Source organism: Thalassophryne amazonica, chromosome 11 (genome assembly GCF_902500255.1).
Source record: "Thalassophryne amazonica chromosome 11, fThaAma1.1, whole genome shotgun sequence".
Lineage (NCBI taxonomy): Eukaryota > Metazoa > Chordata > Actinopteri > Batrachoidiformes > Batrachoididae > Thalassophryne > Thalassophryne amazonica.
In genome coordinates this window covers 61,700,359-61,715,103 of record NC_047113.1, presented here as the reverse complement: position 1 = coordinate 61,715,103, position 14,745 = coordinate 61,700,359, and the positions used below count along the sequence as shown (strand labels likewise).

Here is a 14,745-nt window from a genome sequence, read left to right as displayed (position 1 = left end):
CTTATGTGATAAATCTGCTTCGCGGGGAGGCACGCGCTTGGGCTACAGCGCTCTGGGAGCAGAGCTCACGGCTCCTTCATACATACGATGGGTTTGTACGGGAGCTCAGAACGGTATTCGATCATCCCAACAGAGGAGAGTCCGCTTCAACCGCACTACTGTCCATACGACAGGGGCGTCGGAGCGCAGCTGCCTATGCAGTCGCCTTCCGCATCGCGGCAGCGAGATCCGGCTGGAATAGCACTGCCCTCCGCGCTGCCTTTGTAAACGGACTGTCTCTAGTCCTAAAAGAACACCTGGTGGCTAAGGACGAACCACGGGATTTGGATGGGCTCATTGATCTAGTCATACGACTCGACAACCGGTTAGAAGAACGCCGCCGGGAACGAGGCGAAGGGCGTGGCCAGGCACGCGTCGTCCCTCTCCCTTCCGGGTCCGATCGAGCTCCGCCCTCCCCACGCTCCTCTGTTCCTGCGCTCCGTGGGGTCACAGCTCCCCCTACTGACGAAGCTAGGGACACGAGTAGGGCAACATTTAGGGCACCAGATGCACAGAGGAGATGGACCCACGGAGCGTGTCTTGTTTGTGGTTCAATAGAGCACCATGTGAGAGACTGCCCCGAGCGGTCAAACGCCAAACGCCCGCCCTTAGAGACTGGGCCAGGGGTGGGCCAAAACATTCACGTGGGACACACCCACATTGCTACACGACTCCCAGTCACAATCCTGTATGAGGATTCAACCCTGAAGGCCCCAGCACTGGTGGACACGGGCTCTGAGGGGAATCTGCTTGACAGCAGATGGGCCAGGGAGATAGGGCTCCCTCTGGTGGCTCTTACCTCGCCTGTGCAGGTTCGAGCACTAGATGGCTCCCTACTCCCACCAATCACACACAAGACACCTCCAGTAACCCTGGTGGTGTCAGGTAACCACCGGGAGGTGATCGAGTTCTTCGTGACTCAGGCCACCTCCCGTGTGGTTTTAGGGTTTCCATGGATGCTTAAACACAATCCCCGGATTGATTGGCCGTCCGGGGTAGTGGTTCAGTGGAGCGAAACCTGCCATCGGGAGTGTCTCGGTTCCTCGGTTCCTCCCGGCTCCCAAGCTAAAGAGGAGGTCCGAGTCCCGCCCAATCTGAAGGCGGTGCCAGCGGAGTACCATGACCTCGCTGACGTGTTCAGCAAGGATCTGGCTCTCACGCTTCCTCCCCACCGCCCGTATGATTGTGCCATCGATTTGGTTCCAGGCAGTGAGTTCCCGTCCAGTAGGCTGTACAACCTCTCACGGCCGGAACGCGAATCAATGGAGACCTACATCCGGGACTCATTAGCTGCCGGATTGATCCGGAATTCCACCTCACCGATGGGCGCAGGTTTCTTTTTTGTGGGTAAAAAAGATGGCGGGCTTCGTCCATGCATTGATTACAGGGGGTTGAACGAGATCACGGTTCGCAACCGATACCCGTTGCCCTTGTTGGATTCAGTGTTCACTCCCTTGCATGGAGCCAAAATGTTCACCAAGCTGGATCTTAGGAATGCGTATCATTTGGTTCGGATTCGGAAGGGAGACGAATGGAAGACGGCATTTAACACCCCCTTAGGTCATTTTGAGTACCTGGTCATGCCGTTCGGTCTCACTAACGCTCCCGCGACTTTCCAAGCGTTGGTAAACGATGTCTTGCGGGACTTCCTGCACCGGTTCGTCTTCGTATATCTGGACGATATACTCATCTTTTCCCCGGATCCTGAGACTCATGTCCGGCATGTCCGTCAGGTTCTGCAGCGGTTGTTGGAGAACTGGCTGTTTGTGAAGGGCGAGAAGTGTGAGTTCCACCGCACTTCTTTGTCCTTCCTGGGGTTTATCATCTCCTCTAACTCCGTCGCCCCGGACCCGGCCAAGGTTGCGGCGGTGAGAGATTGGCCCCAACCTACAAGCCGTAGGAAGCTGCAACAGTTCCTCGGCTTTGCAAATTTCTACAGGAGGTTCATTAAGGGCTACAGTCAGGTAGTTAGCCCCCTGACAGCCCTGACCTCTCCAAAAGTTCCCTTCACCTGGTCGGACCGGTGCGAGGCCGCGTTCAAGGAGTTGAAACGGCGCTTCTCGTCTGCACCAGTTCTGGTGCAGCCCGATCCTAGCCGCCAGTTGGTGGTTGAAGTGGATGCCTCGGACTCAGGGATAGGAGCGGTGCTCTCCCAGAGCGGGAAGACCGATAAGGTCCTTCACCCGTGTGCCTATTTTTCTCGCAGGTTGACCCCCGCTGAGCGGAATTATGACGTCGGCAATCGGGAACTCCTTGCTGTGAAAGAGGCCCTCGAAGAGTGGAGACATCTGTTGGAGGGAACAGCCGTGCCATTCACGGTTTTCACTGACCATCGGAACCTGGAGTACATCAGAACCGCCAAGCGTCTGAACCCCAGGCAAGCCCGCTGGTCACTGTTCTTTGGCCGTTTTGACTTCCGGATTACCTACCGCCCCGGGACCAGGAATCAGAGATCGGATGCATTGTCCCGGGTGCACGAAGATGAGGTCAAAACGGAACCGTCGGATCCCCCGGATCCCATCATCCCGGAGTCCGCTATCGTGGCCGCCCTCACCTGGGACGTGGAGAAGACCGTCCGGGAGGCCCTGACCCGTGTCCCGGACCCCGGAAACGGACCAAAAAACAGACTATACGTCCCACCAGAAGCTAGGGCTGCAGTCCTGGACTTCTGTCACGGTTCTAAGCTCTCCTGTCACCCAGGGGTGCGAAGGACCGTGGCAGTCGTCCGGCAACGCTTCTGGTGGGCATCCCTGGAGACCGACGTCCGGGACTACATCCAGGCCTGTACCACCTGTGCCAGGGGCAAGGCAGATCATAGAAAAACCTCAGGGCAACTACAGCCATTGCCCGTGCCTCATCGCCCCTGGTCCCACATCGGCCTGGACTTCGTCACGGGTCTCCCGCCGTCCCAGGGAAACACTGTCATCTTCACGATAGTGGACCGTTTCTCCAAGGCGGCCCACTTCGTGGCCCTCCCGAAGCTCCCTACGGCCCAGGAGACAGCGGACCTCCTGGTCCACCACGTCGTCCGTCTGCATGGCATACCATCAGACATCGTCTCCGATCGCGGTCCCCAGTTCACCTCACATGTCTGGCGGAGTTTCTGCCGGGAACTGGGGGCCACGGTCAGCCTCTCGTCTGGGTACCACCCCCAGACCAACGGGCAGGCAGAGCGGGCGAATCAAGAACTGGAGCAGACACTTCGCTGTGTGACAGCCGCGCACCCGACGGCCTGGAGTACCCATCTGGCCTGGATCGAGTACGCCCACAACAGCCAAGTGTCATCAGCCACCGGCCTCTCCCCGTTTGAGGCGTGCTTGGGGTATCAGCCCCCCTTGTTTCCGGTGGTTGAGGGAGAGGTCGGTGTGCCCTCGGTCCAGGCCCACCTACGGAAGTGCCGTCGGGTGTGGCGGGCCGCCCGCTCTGCTTTGTTGCAGGCCCAGACGAGGGCGAAGAAACATGCAGACCAGCGACGGGCCCCGGCTCCCAAGTATCGTCCTGGGCAGGAGGTCTGGTTATCCACCAAGGACATTCCCCTACAGGTTACCTCTCCTAAACTGCAAGAACGATACATCGGACCATATAAAATCCTCAAAGTCATCAACCCCGCCGCAGTGAGGCTCCAGCTTCCGGCCTCACTGCGGATCCATCCAGTTTCCATGTTTCCCGGATCAAGCCTCTTCGCACCTCACCCCTCTGCACCCCGGGTCCGGCACCGCCTCCTGCCCGGATCATCGACGGAGCACCGGCTTGGACTGTCCGCCGGCTCCTTGACGTCCGTCGGATGGGTCGGGGTTTTCAGTATCTGGTGGACTGGGAGGGGTACGGCCCCGAGGAGCGCTCCTGGGTGAAGAAGGGCTTCATCCTGGACCCGGCCCTCCTGGCCGACTTCTACCGTCGCCATCCGGACAAGCCCGGTCGTGCGCCAGGAGGCGCCCGTTGAGGGGGGGGTCCTGTTGTGTGGGCCGCTGAAGAGGAGGTACTGCTGGCCCACCACCACCAGAGGGCGCCCTGCCTGGAGTGCGGCCTCCAGGCACCAGAGGGCGCTGCCGCCGACGAAGGCTGCCAGGGTGACAGCTGTCACCCATTACTGGACACAGCTGACTGCACTCAGGACGGAGGTATATCAGCAGGACAGCGTCTCCACCTCAGTGCCGAGATATCGCCTTGAGCCTAAGGTAATCTTCTCTGCAGCTTATTTAAGTATAATCCTATAATACTTGTTAAACCTTTCAGGACAGCTGACTACCGAAAGCCGAGTGATCGGATAAGTACTCACCTTCCTGCTTATTGTGACAAGAGGTGGAGGCGGCTTGCCCCTCTCATCTACTGGGTGCGGTCGCATCCCAACCTGTGTGTTTGTGTTCTTTCCCGCCAGCAGTACCGGATCCGATGAGCGAAGGCAGTGGCCACCTGGGAATTCGGGACTTGGCGGTTCCAGTACTTCTGGGTTTCGGTGGCAGAGGAAATCTGGGTGGTTCCGGTTCGACTAGGACGGACGTCTCCTACCTTCGGGCCTGCCCACAAGACACCAGCAGATTTCGGCTTACACCTCCAAATTGTGAATTATTGTATCAGTTGTGCTAATTTCACAACAGTAAAACTTGTTCTTACCTTTTTCCATTGTCCGTTCATTGCGCCCCTTGTTGTGGGTCCGTGTACCTACACTTTCACAACAAAAGTGCATGCAAAAAACACAACACAGCCCGAGTACTAAAAATAGGTTTCTTCCCAGATGACTTTTACTGAATTTTATCATTCAGGGCTGTTATGTGTCGGACGCGGTCGGAGCACCGACCCAGCGTTTGACAGGACCCAGCATAAAATAAGCAGAGCACGGTTCAAAAGGTAACAGAATTTAATAAACATAATAGTGAGTGAAGTGATAAACAACCCAAAAAGTCCGCGGTCTGGTGAGGTGGAAACACGGCGCGCTCTCAGCAGTGCAAACGGTCCGGAGCCACAGCAGTTCGGACCCAGGGACCCCGCCGACACCCCCCAGGCGGCCGCGACAAACCGAGTCTGCGAAGGAAGAAAACATGAGGTGAGTCCAACACTCTCCACACAGAGAGACACAGCTCAAAGGTGCACACAATCAGCAAACACTTCCTGGCTTTAATATAACTCAGCTTCTCACCCTGCAGGCACAGAACAACTCAGTTCAAATCTCCACTGCAGCAGAAGCTGATTAGGCGATTAGCATAGCATAACAGCTCAATATAACAAGGTGTGAGGGACACCAAATCCACTGTCATTACTTCATGAAAGTCACCAAAACCAAATTACCTCAGGAAGTGTGCTGAAGAGCGTGAGACCTCACCCAATCCTCCTTCACAGACTGTGGCGTCAAACCTGGAGCGGTCTCTGCGTCCGTAATGGTGAGATTGTTCTCCTGACGTCGATCTCACACGTCTGCTCACAAGGTCGAGTCTCTGGCAATCACACACTGTGCATTCAAGGTTTAAGTGCAGCAAGCTCTGATCAAGACAGATACACCACAGCTGTGAGTCCTGATGACCTGCACGTGAAAACAAGCCTCAGGTGTTCAGGGTGAGGTCCTAATACTCAGCCACACGTCAGCCACTCAGTCCTGAACGCATGCCACCTGGAAGGAGAAACAGAAAACAAAAACAAAGCCAGCCAAACACCCCAGCCCACAGCAAGGGCATCGCAAATACAATAATGAAATGTAAAAAAAATAGCCAGCTTAAGAGTAAAAGCACCAACATAGTAAATAAATAAACTTACTTAGCTCTGCTGACCAAAGATAACAGAGCATCACGATGCACGGAATGGCATGTTAGTTAAAGTTCTCTGACCAAAAACCTCTTTTTGTGTTGTTAGTACTTTCATTGTATTGTGGCTATGGTGTCTAAAATTACATTTTTGCATATTCTGTACTGAATGTTTGCTTGTTCTTGAATTTGTGTGTGTGTGTGTGTGTGTGTGTGTGTGTGTGTGTGTGTGTGTGTGTGTGTGTGTGTGTGTGTGTGTGTGTGTGTGTGTGTGTGTGTGTGTGTGTGTGTGTGTGTTCTACATTTGCCAGTGCTGTATCCTCTCTCAGCCTACATAACATTCAGACAACAAAAAAACTACAGTGACAAAAACATTTATACATACGTTTCCACTGTTAGATTTTTTTTTCAACCAAAGTCTTATGTGTGTGTGTGTGTGTGTGTGTGTGTGTGTGTGTGTGTGTGTATATATATATATATATATATATATATATATATATATATATATATATATATATATATATATAAACTCAAATACGGTATTGGCTCAAATTTTAACTTGCCTCCAAGCATGATGAGGAAATGCACCTGCATCAACCATCTAATGAAAAGCCAAATGTCAAACTGATTTTTGCAGAGTGGATCAGAAGTTGAAATGTCACTACGTTGCCGTTCAGATTAACAGAAGTATATATGGCACTGTAAATTAATTTCATCCTGACTAAATAAACGATACAACACAGAGATATTACTTTTTTGTTCTTTTTTTTTTTGCAATCTTTTTAAATACATTTAGCTCATTTAATTCTTTCGCCTCAGTCTCAGTTTCACCATCATGTTACAGTAGCTCACTAAGCCCAGTGTGACTCAGTTTGACATTTGTATGAAACAACAGCACAGGAAACAGTAACGCTGATCAAAACCTCAAACTTTTCATTAAACACTGTGGGACTCTCCACCTTTTGGTTTTTAGAACTGAAGAAGCCTCTTGGATGAGAGGTGAAACATCTTTAAGAAAGTCCAGTCGCACTTTTTTAAGCTCCAGAGACGACTACGACTTGTATGACTGAAAACCGAAACAGACATCACTATAGTTTTGCAGATATTTAGGTACAACAACATACACATAAAAAATGACAACATTGCAAATAAATGCATTTTCACAAAATTTTCTGATCTTAACAGCTTTCTACATGTCAACCTGTAAAACCACAGCACAGCACAACCACACGAAATGATCAGTGAAGCCTTCAGGTGATAGGAGGGCTCTAAACCACACAGGAAGTATTTTTGGGTTACTGTACACATGGCACATGTAACTCAGTAAAGAATAGATGTTTTAGTGTGTCACAAAAGCTGCAAAGCCTCTATCCACATAACCGAACATTACTGGACTCCCACCGATTCCTTTGTGTTTGTAGAAAAGGTACGTAACCTTCAGTGTTTCTATTCTTGCAGTAGAACAGAAAAGCAGACAAATGCTGATGCATCATAAAAACAGGTCAAAATAACATTTGTGGGAATATGACAAAGTAGCAGGCTTTAGACTTTTGTAATTTTGTCAGGCGTTGTTCTGCAAGGCGAGGGACCTCATCAGGTAGCCGGAGGGTGTGAATTATAAATGAAATGTATTAAGTAACTGTTCACATTACATTGTGATTACACAGTTCACACAATTACAATTTAATGTGCTGAAAGTAAAATAAGCAATATTGTACACAATAGTCATGATTTTTTAAAAAGAATGGTAACACAAAGATGTTCCTGAAATAATTCAAAGGATTTTAATATCAAATATTTTCAGGTAAAAAGAGAGAGAAGAATGAAATGTTGGATAAAATAAATATATGACTACACTTTATCACTTAACCTGATTGTTTTTTTTAAGTGAACCATCAACCACAATATGTTGTTCAAATTCTTCATTTAGTAATACCCCATTTGTGTGTGTTTACTCGTATATGTATATAGCATTCAGAACGTATTCACAGCTTCCACATTTTGCTATGTTACAGCCTTATTCCAAAATGGATTCTACTCACAACACCCCATAATGACAATGTGAGAAAAGATTTTTTTTTTTTTAATTTTTGCAAATTTACTAAAAATTAAAAACTAACAAACCACGTGCATATAAGTATTCACACCCTTTGTTCAATACTTTGTTGATGTACCTTTGGCAGCAATTACAGCCTCAAGTCTTCTTGAATATGATGCTACAAGCTCAGAATACCGATCTTTGGGCAGTTTTGCCCATTCCTCTTTGCAGCACATCTCAAATTCCATCAGGTTGGATGGGGAGCGTAGATGCACAGGCATTTTCAGATCTCTCCAGAGATGTTCAATCAGATTCAGGTCTGGGCTCTGGCTGGACCACTCAGGGGCATTCATATAAATATGGTGTAGAGCTTTTGAAAAATTTTTGGTCAAAATGGGGCATTCTGAGGCTTCTTGAAGGACCAGAAAAGAACAACAGAGTGTGGGAGCTGCATGAAATCAGACATGTTTACGCATTCTTACTCATTTTGGCATGTTTTTTTGTGTTCTGGAAATAAATATATAAATATAAATAACAGCTTTTCTACTTCCTCGCATCAATGTTACGTATTTACAGAAGGATCAGTCGCCATTGGGGGAAGGCTGTATGTTAGGAATAATGCTTAAAAAATGTTTGCATTTTGCAAGGGGTGTGGTGCCCCAATTTTTCGGTTTAGTAAAACCCCTATATATATATATATATATGATACGCCAATATGATTGGCTAAAACACTAAAGAATAAATAGCAATACACCATTTTCGCGGACGGGTAATATTTTCACCACCCGAGTAATCAGCCAATCAGGTGTCACGTACAATTTTTTCTGCCTCGCTTAGAAAACAGCGCTTGGAACTTGAGGTGGATGGATGATGAAAGAAGCAAAACACCTTCGCAATATATGTCGATATTTTGATGAATTTCTTCATTTACAGCAGCTTCATTAAACAAATGTACTCGAATGATTATCAGCACGACTGCTAACTTAAAGGCTAACCTCCGCTACCACTAGAAGACAGTTGCCAGTTATGGCTTCTGAAACAAGGGAGAAAAAAAATGAAACAGCACCGTTCAGCTGAAGCGTTAGTGGACATAAAATATTCTGTCTGTTAAGAGCTTCACCTCTTGTTCCACATGTGTATTTCCCACCGGTGTCACGTACGTCCACTAATGCTTCAGCTGAACTGTGCTGTTTCTTTTTTTTCTCTCTTGTTTCAGAAGCCATAACTGGCAACTGTCTTCTAGTGTTAGCGGAGGTTAGCCTGTAAGCTCGCTGTCACGACCGGGCTTGTCCGGATGGCGACGGTAGAAGTCGGCCAGGAGGGCCGGGTCCAGGATGAAACCCTTCTTCACCCAGGAGCGCTCCTCGGGTCCGTACCCCTCCCAGTCCACCAGATACTGAAAACCCCGGCCCATCCGACGGACATCAAGGAGCCGGCGGACAGTCCAAGCCGGTGCTCCGTCGATGATCCGGGCAGGAGGCGGCGCCGGACCCGGGGTGCAGAGGGGTGAGGTGTGAAGGGGCTTGATCCGGGAAACATGAAAAACTGGATGGATCCGCAGTGAGGCCGGAAGCTGGAGCCTCACTGCGGCGGGGTTGATGACCTTGAGGATCTTATACGGTCCGATGTACCGTTCTTGGAGTTTCGGTGAGTCAACCTGTAGAGGAATGTCCTTGGTGGACAACCAGACCTCCTGCCCAGGACGATACTTGGGGGCCGGGGCTCGCCGCCGGTCTGCATGTTTCTTCGCCCTCGTCCGGGCCTGCAACAAGGCAGAGCGGGCGGCACGCCACACCCGACGGCACTTCCGTAGGTGGGCCTGGACCGAGGGCACACCGACCTCTCCCTCAACCACCGGAAACAAGGGGGGCTGATACCCCAAGCACACCTCAAACGGGGAGAGGCCGGTGGCTGATGACACTTGGCTGTTGTGGGCGTACTCGATCCAGGCCAGGTGGGTACTCCAGGCCGTCGGGTGCGCGGCTGTCACACAGCGAAGTGTCTGCTCCAGTTCCTGATTCGCCCGCTCTGCCTGCCCGTTGGTCTGGGGGTGGTACCCAGACGAGAGGCTGACCGTGGCCCCCAGTTCCCGGCAGAAGCTCCTCCAGACGTGTGAGGTGAACTGGGGGCCGCGATCGGAGACGATGTCTGATGGCATGCCATGCAGACGGATGACGTGGTGGACCAGGAGGTCCGCTGTCTCCTGGGCCGTTGGGAGCTTCGGGAGGGCCACGAAGTGGGCCGCCTTGAAGAAACGGTCCACTATCGTGAAGACGACGGTGTTTCCCTGGGACGGCGGGAGACCCGTGACGAAGTCCAGACCGATGTGGGACCAGGGGCGATGAGGCACGGGCAGTGGCTGTAGCTGCCCTGAGGTCTTTCTGTGGTCGGCCTTGCCCCTGGCGCAGGTGGTACAGGCCTGGACGTAGTCCCGGACGTCGGCCTCCAGGGATGCCCACCAGAAGCGTTGCCGGACGACTGTCACGGTCCTTCGCACCCCTGGGTGACAGGAGAGCTTAGAACCGTGACAGAAGTCCAGGACTGCAGCCCTAGCCTCTGGTGGGACGTATAGTCTGTTCTTTGGTCCGTTTCCGGGGTCCGGGACACGGGTCAGGGCCTCCCGGATGGTCTTCTCCACGTCCCAGGTGAGGGCGGCCACGATAGCGGACTCCGGGATGATGGGATCCGGGGGATCCGGCGGTTCCGTTTTGACTTCGTCTTCGTGCACCCGGGACAATGCATCCGACCTCTGATTCTTGGTCCCGGGACGGTAGGTAATCCGGAAGTCAAAACGGCCAAAGAACAGTGACCAGCGGGCTTGCCTGGGGTTCAGCCGCTTGGCGGTCCTGATATACTCCAGGTTCCGATGGTCAGTGAAAACCGTGAATGGCACGGCTGTTCCCTCCAACAGATGTCTCCACTCTTCGAGGGCCTCTTTCACAGCAAGGAGTTCCCGATTGCCGACGTCATAGTTCCGTTCAGCGGGGGTCAACCTGCGAGAAAAATAGGCACACGGGTGAAGGACCTTATCGGTCTTCCCGCTCTGGGAGAGCACCGCTCCTATCCCTGAGTCCGAGGCATCCACTTCAACCACTAACTGGCGGCTAGGATCGGGCTGCACCAGAACTGGTGCAGACGAGAAGCGCCGTTTCAACTCCTAGTAGGCTGCGCAAGTCTGCAGCTCACTAGATTTAAGTCATGTGTGATTCAAGCAGAACTGCCGGGAACTCGACCTTGTGATGTCCGTTTGTGAGACGCTGAGGACCGCGCCTGGGTTTGACACATCGAGCCCGTGAAGCAAGGAAGGGTGAGGACACATGCTGTCAGCACACATTAAAGGTAATTAAGTGTTTGATTAATTGTTGGTAGTAACTTGGTGTTTTGTTACACAGTATACTTGAAATGTGATGAGAATTGTGCAGCTTGCTTCTCACTGCTGTGGCGTGCGGATAAGTGATCCTCCACCTGTTGTGAGAAGCTGCTCATTTGCATAAAGTTAAAAAGATACAGACCTGAATGTGTTGCTGATAGCGTGTGTCTTTTGAAAGATATTGTTGTAACTGCTAACTTACCTCACCTCTTCTTTGCTTCACAGAGAGTCGGTTTGTCGTGTCCACCTGGGGGGTGTTTGGCGGTGGTAGTGAGTCCAGGAGCGCCAGGCTTTGATCCTTGCGGGCGCTGGAGAGCGTGCCAACAGTCACTCCACCAGAGGGACGCTGTTTTTGTTTTTACACCTTTTATGCACAGTGGGTGTAATAAATATATTGTTTTTCGAACCGCTTTTCTGGTTATTTGTAGCGTTGGGTTCCGTCTGACGCAGGTCTGCCCCTCAACCCGCGTCGACACATAACATTTTTCGTGCGTTCTTATGTTTTTCTGATCCTTGAATTTACCCAGCAGCAAAAAGTGAAAGTGAAACTGGTTTATCAGAAGCCGACAGTGTAATCTGATGTGGCCGCGTCCGAATCAATGCTAAAAGTTATCGGTTATCTGTAATAAAGATACATTTTTTTAGCAGTTTATCGGTTTAGCGTCATTTCGGATAGCTTTTCAGTTATGGGATTAATGGTTATCAAAGCTAACTTTTTGGTTAGCTGTGCCCACTACTGCCCACGTGTATGTAATTATATGGATGGACATAAAAGCATGTGCAAAGTGATGCGTAAAATGGCACTAACAGTGGCTGTGTTGGCGTTGTTAGAGGACTTGCAAGTGGTGCAATTGACATGAGCGTGTATTCATGGAACCCGAGGATTTACTTGTAAGTGATGATAATTGGCTCAATAAGCCAAATTACATGGCCAGTGTTACTGGAGTTGCACGCAGAACTGCAGCGGCCCAGCGTGCAATACAGCAAGGAGCCAGGGGTTGTCTGTACACCCACAGGTGGTGACCACGCTGCACTTTCTGGCAACAGGGACATTCCAGCAGGAGCTGGCCACTCGGTCAGGAGCGCGCCAGTCAATCTTGAGCCAAGCCATGCCAGCTGTGTGGAATGCAATTATCCGAATGTCATACAGGTACATCACATTCCAACATTAAAGCGCAATTTGCAACGACAGCCGATTTCCCTAATGTAATCGCAGCTATTGACTGCACACATATATTGCTATAAAGGCGCCATCACATGATGAAATTGTTTTTGTTAAAAGGAAAGATTTTCATTCCATCAATAGTCAAATCATATGTGATGCACCAATGCATCTAACTAACATTGTGGCTACATGGCCTGGCTCAATGCATGACTCATTCATCCTGACTAACAGCATGGGTGGGGCAGCCCAGTCTCACACTTTTTTTCATGCTCCTGTCACGAAATGAGAGACATTTCCATGATGTAGTTTTTTATTTTACTATTTCTAACTCTTACCCCTTCTCCTAACCCTAACCATAACCCCCCGCCCCCCATGTCACCCCACATTTCATGCCCCATCTGGCATGTGCGCAACAAATAAATAGTTTATTCATGTAATTGTTCCGAATGAAACCAGCGTGGGCACATTTGGGCATGTGCACATTCAAACGTTTTTTGCTATTATTATTATTATTGTTTTTGTTTCTTCAGGGTGAAACTAGGGCTTCTTAACAAGCCTCTGATTGTCTCCATGTGTTCAGTATTTGTCAATAAATGCGTGTGTTTAGTTGCGATGCCACACACTGTCAGCTGCGGCTCATCATTCTCTTTAACTTCAGTGTGTATGCACTGTTTCCATTTCATGTTTATTCTGGTTGACAGGGTACCAAATAAAATATCCCTGTGTATCTCCACTTCATTTACTCCACTTTATGTGTGGCTCATACTCAGTTAAATTCTTTTTCTCACCGTGATCATTCCAGGAATCCCCAGGTCCCAAGTGCCTATTTCAATACATTTGCATATTTAAATAGGGACGTGGACAGGGAGGAGTTTCACAGCGGCATCATGCCGCTGAAAAACATCCTCACAGCATGATGCTGCTACCACCATGGTTCGCTGTAGGGATGGTGCCTGGTTTCCTCCAAACATGATGCCTGGCATTCACGCCAAAGGGTTTATTTCATCAGACCAGACAATTTTATTTCTCATCATCTGAGAATCCTGTCTCGGAGGTCTACAGACGATTCCTTTGCCTTCATGCTTGGTTTGTGCTCTGACATGCACTGTCAACTATGGGACCTTATATGTAGACAGGTGTTTGCCTTTTCAAATCATGTCCAGTCAACTGAACTTACCCCAGGTGGACTCCAATTTAACTGTAGAAACATGTCAAGGATGATCATTGGAAATAGGATGCAGCTGCGCACAATTTTGATTCCATGGTAAAAGCTGTGAATGTACATGTGATTTCTTAGTTTGTTTTATTTTTAAGAAATTTGCAAAAATCTAAAAAAAAAAATACCAAAAAAAAAACCTTCCTTCACATTGTCATGGGGTGTTGTGAGTACAATTTTGGGGAAAAAAATTAATTTCATTCATTTTTGAATAAGGCTGTAACATAACAAAATGTGGGGAAAAAATGTGGGTGCACCATATGAGGTCAAAAGTCAAAAGGTTTTGGTTTGCTGAGCTACAACATTCAACAATGTCTGGGTGCATGTTTTATTTGCGAAGTCTGGGTTGGTTTTTCTTCAGAATGTGCTTCTTCTCCCTCTTTCTTTGGGAATGCTACTTTCTTGATGCCCGTATCAAAGCCAGGTCACATTTGAGTTGCCATAAATCCTCTCTGCCCAATTTCCACAGGGCGAAGGCTTATTTTTCAGACTAACTGCTCACCTCAGATGTTAGTTCCAAGTATCTAATCTTCAGCTTTTCATATGTCTCACCATTTCCTATGGCCCAGTAAGCTCTGAAAAATAGACAGAATGTTGGACTGTGGTGCCAAATCCAATCTTGAGTGTGATTCTCTCTTTGGGGACTGCATGTTGCTCTGCTGTAATATCCGCTGGTGTTGTCACCAACCCTGGGTCTCAGTTAAATGTCCCAGCTTCTATTTTTGGTTCCCTTCCTGCTTCATTTTCCTTTATACTCAAAGGGATTTATCTCTTATAAAGATAAAACCCAACCCTTCAAAATAAATATGAATTTGTCCCCAACCTGTATTTTTCTGCACGTTTTTGCATTTCAGCCAGAATCCTTTTCAATATCAAAAGTATATGATTTAAAAGGACAAATATGCCAGAAAGACCCATGTGTCACACTCAGGGAAGTATCACGAATGACAAAGTGCAGCTTTTTACAATTCAAGTGCCTCCTTTGATATTTTGATTCATGATGATATTACCAAAGAAGAGATTATTCTGACAAAATCTAATTGTGACATTTTAAACAAACTAATCATATAATCCCTGACACAGTGGAACCAGATGAGGATGCACCAGACTATTAGTTGTGTATAACTAACAATGCTTCATGAAGTGGGGGGACACACACACAAGTCACACCAGTCCATAAGT

General features: G+C 49.2%; 1 protein-coding gene across 2 annotated transcripts in view; it reads left to right on the top strand.

Moving 5' to 3' along the window:
* The first annotated feature begins 7,106 nt into the window (after window positions 1-7,106).
* LOC117520645 (cytokine-dependent hematopoietic cell linker) overlaps window positions 7,107-14,745 on the top strand; it is a 43,328-nt gene continuing 35,689 nt past the window's right edge. For both annotated transcript variants that reach the window (XM_034181957.1, XM_034181956.1), the window contains exon 1: window positions 7,107-7,200. The gene's annotated coding sequence lies outside the window, so the exon portion shown is untranslated. The remainder of the gene's footprint in view (window positions 7,201-14,745) is intronic.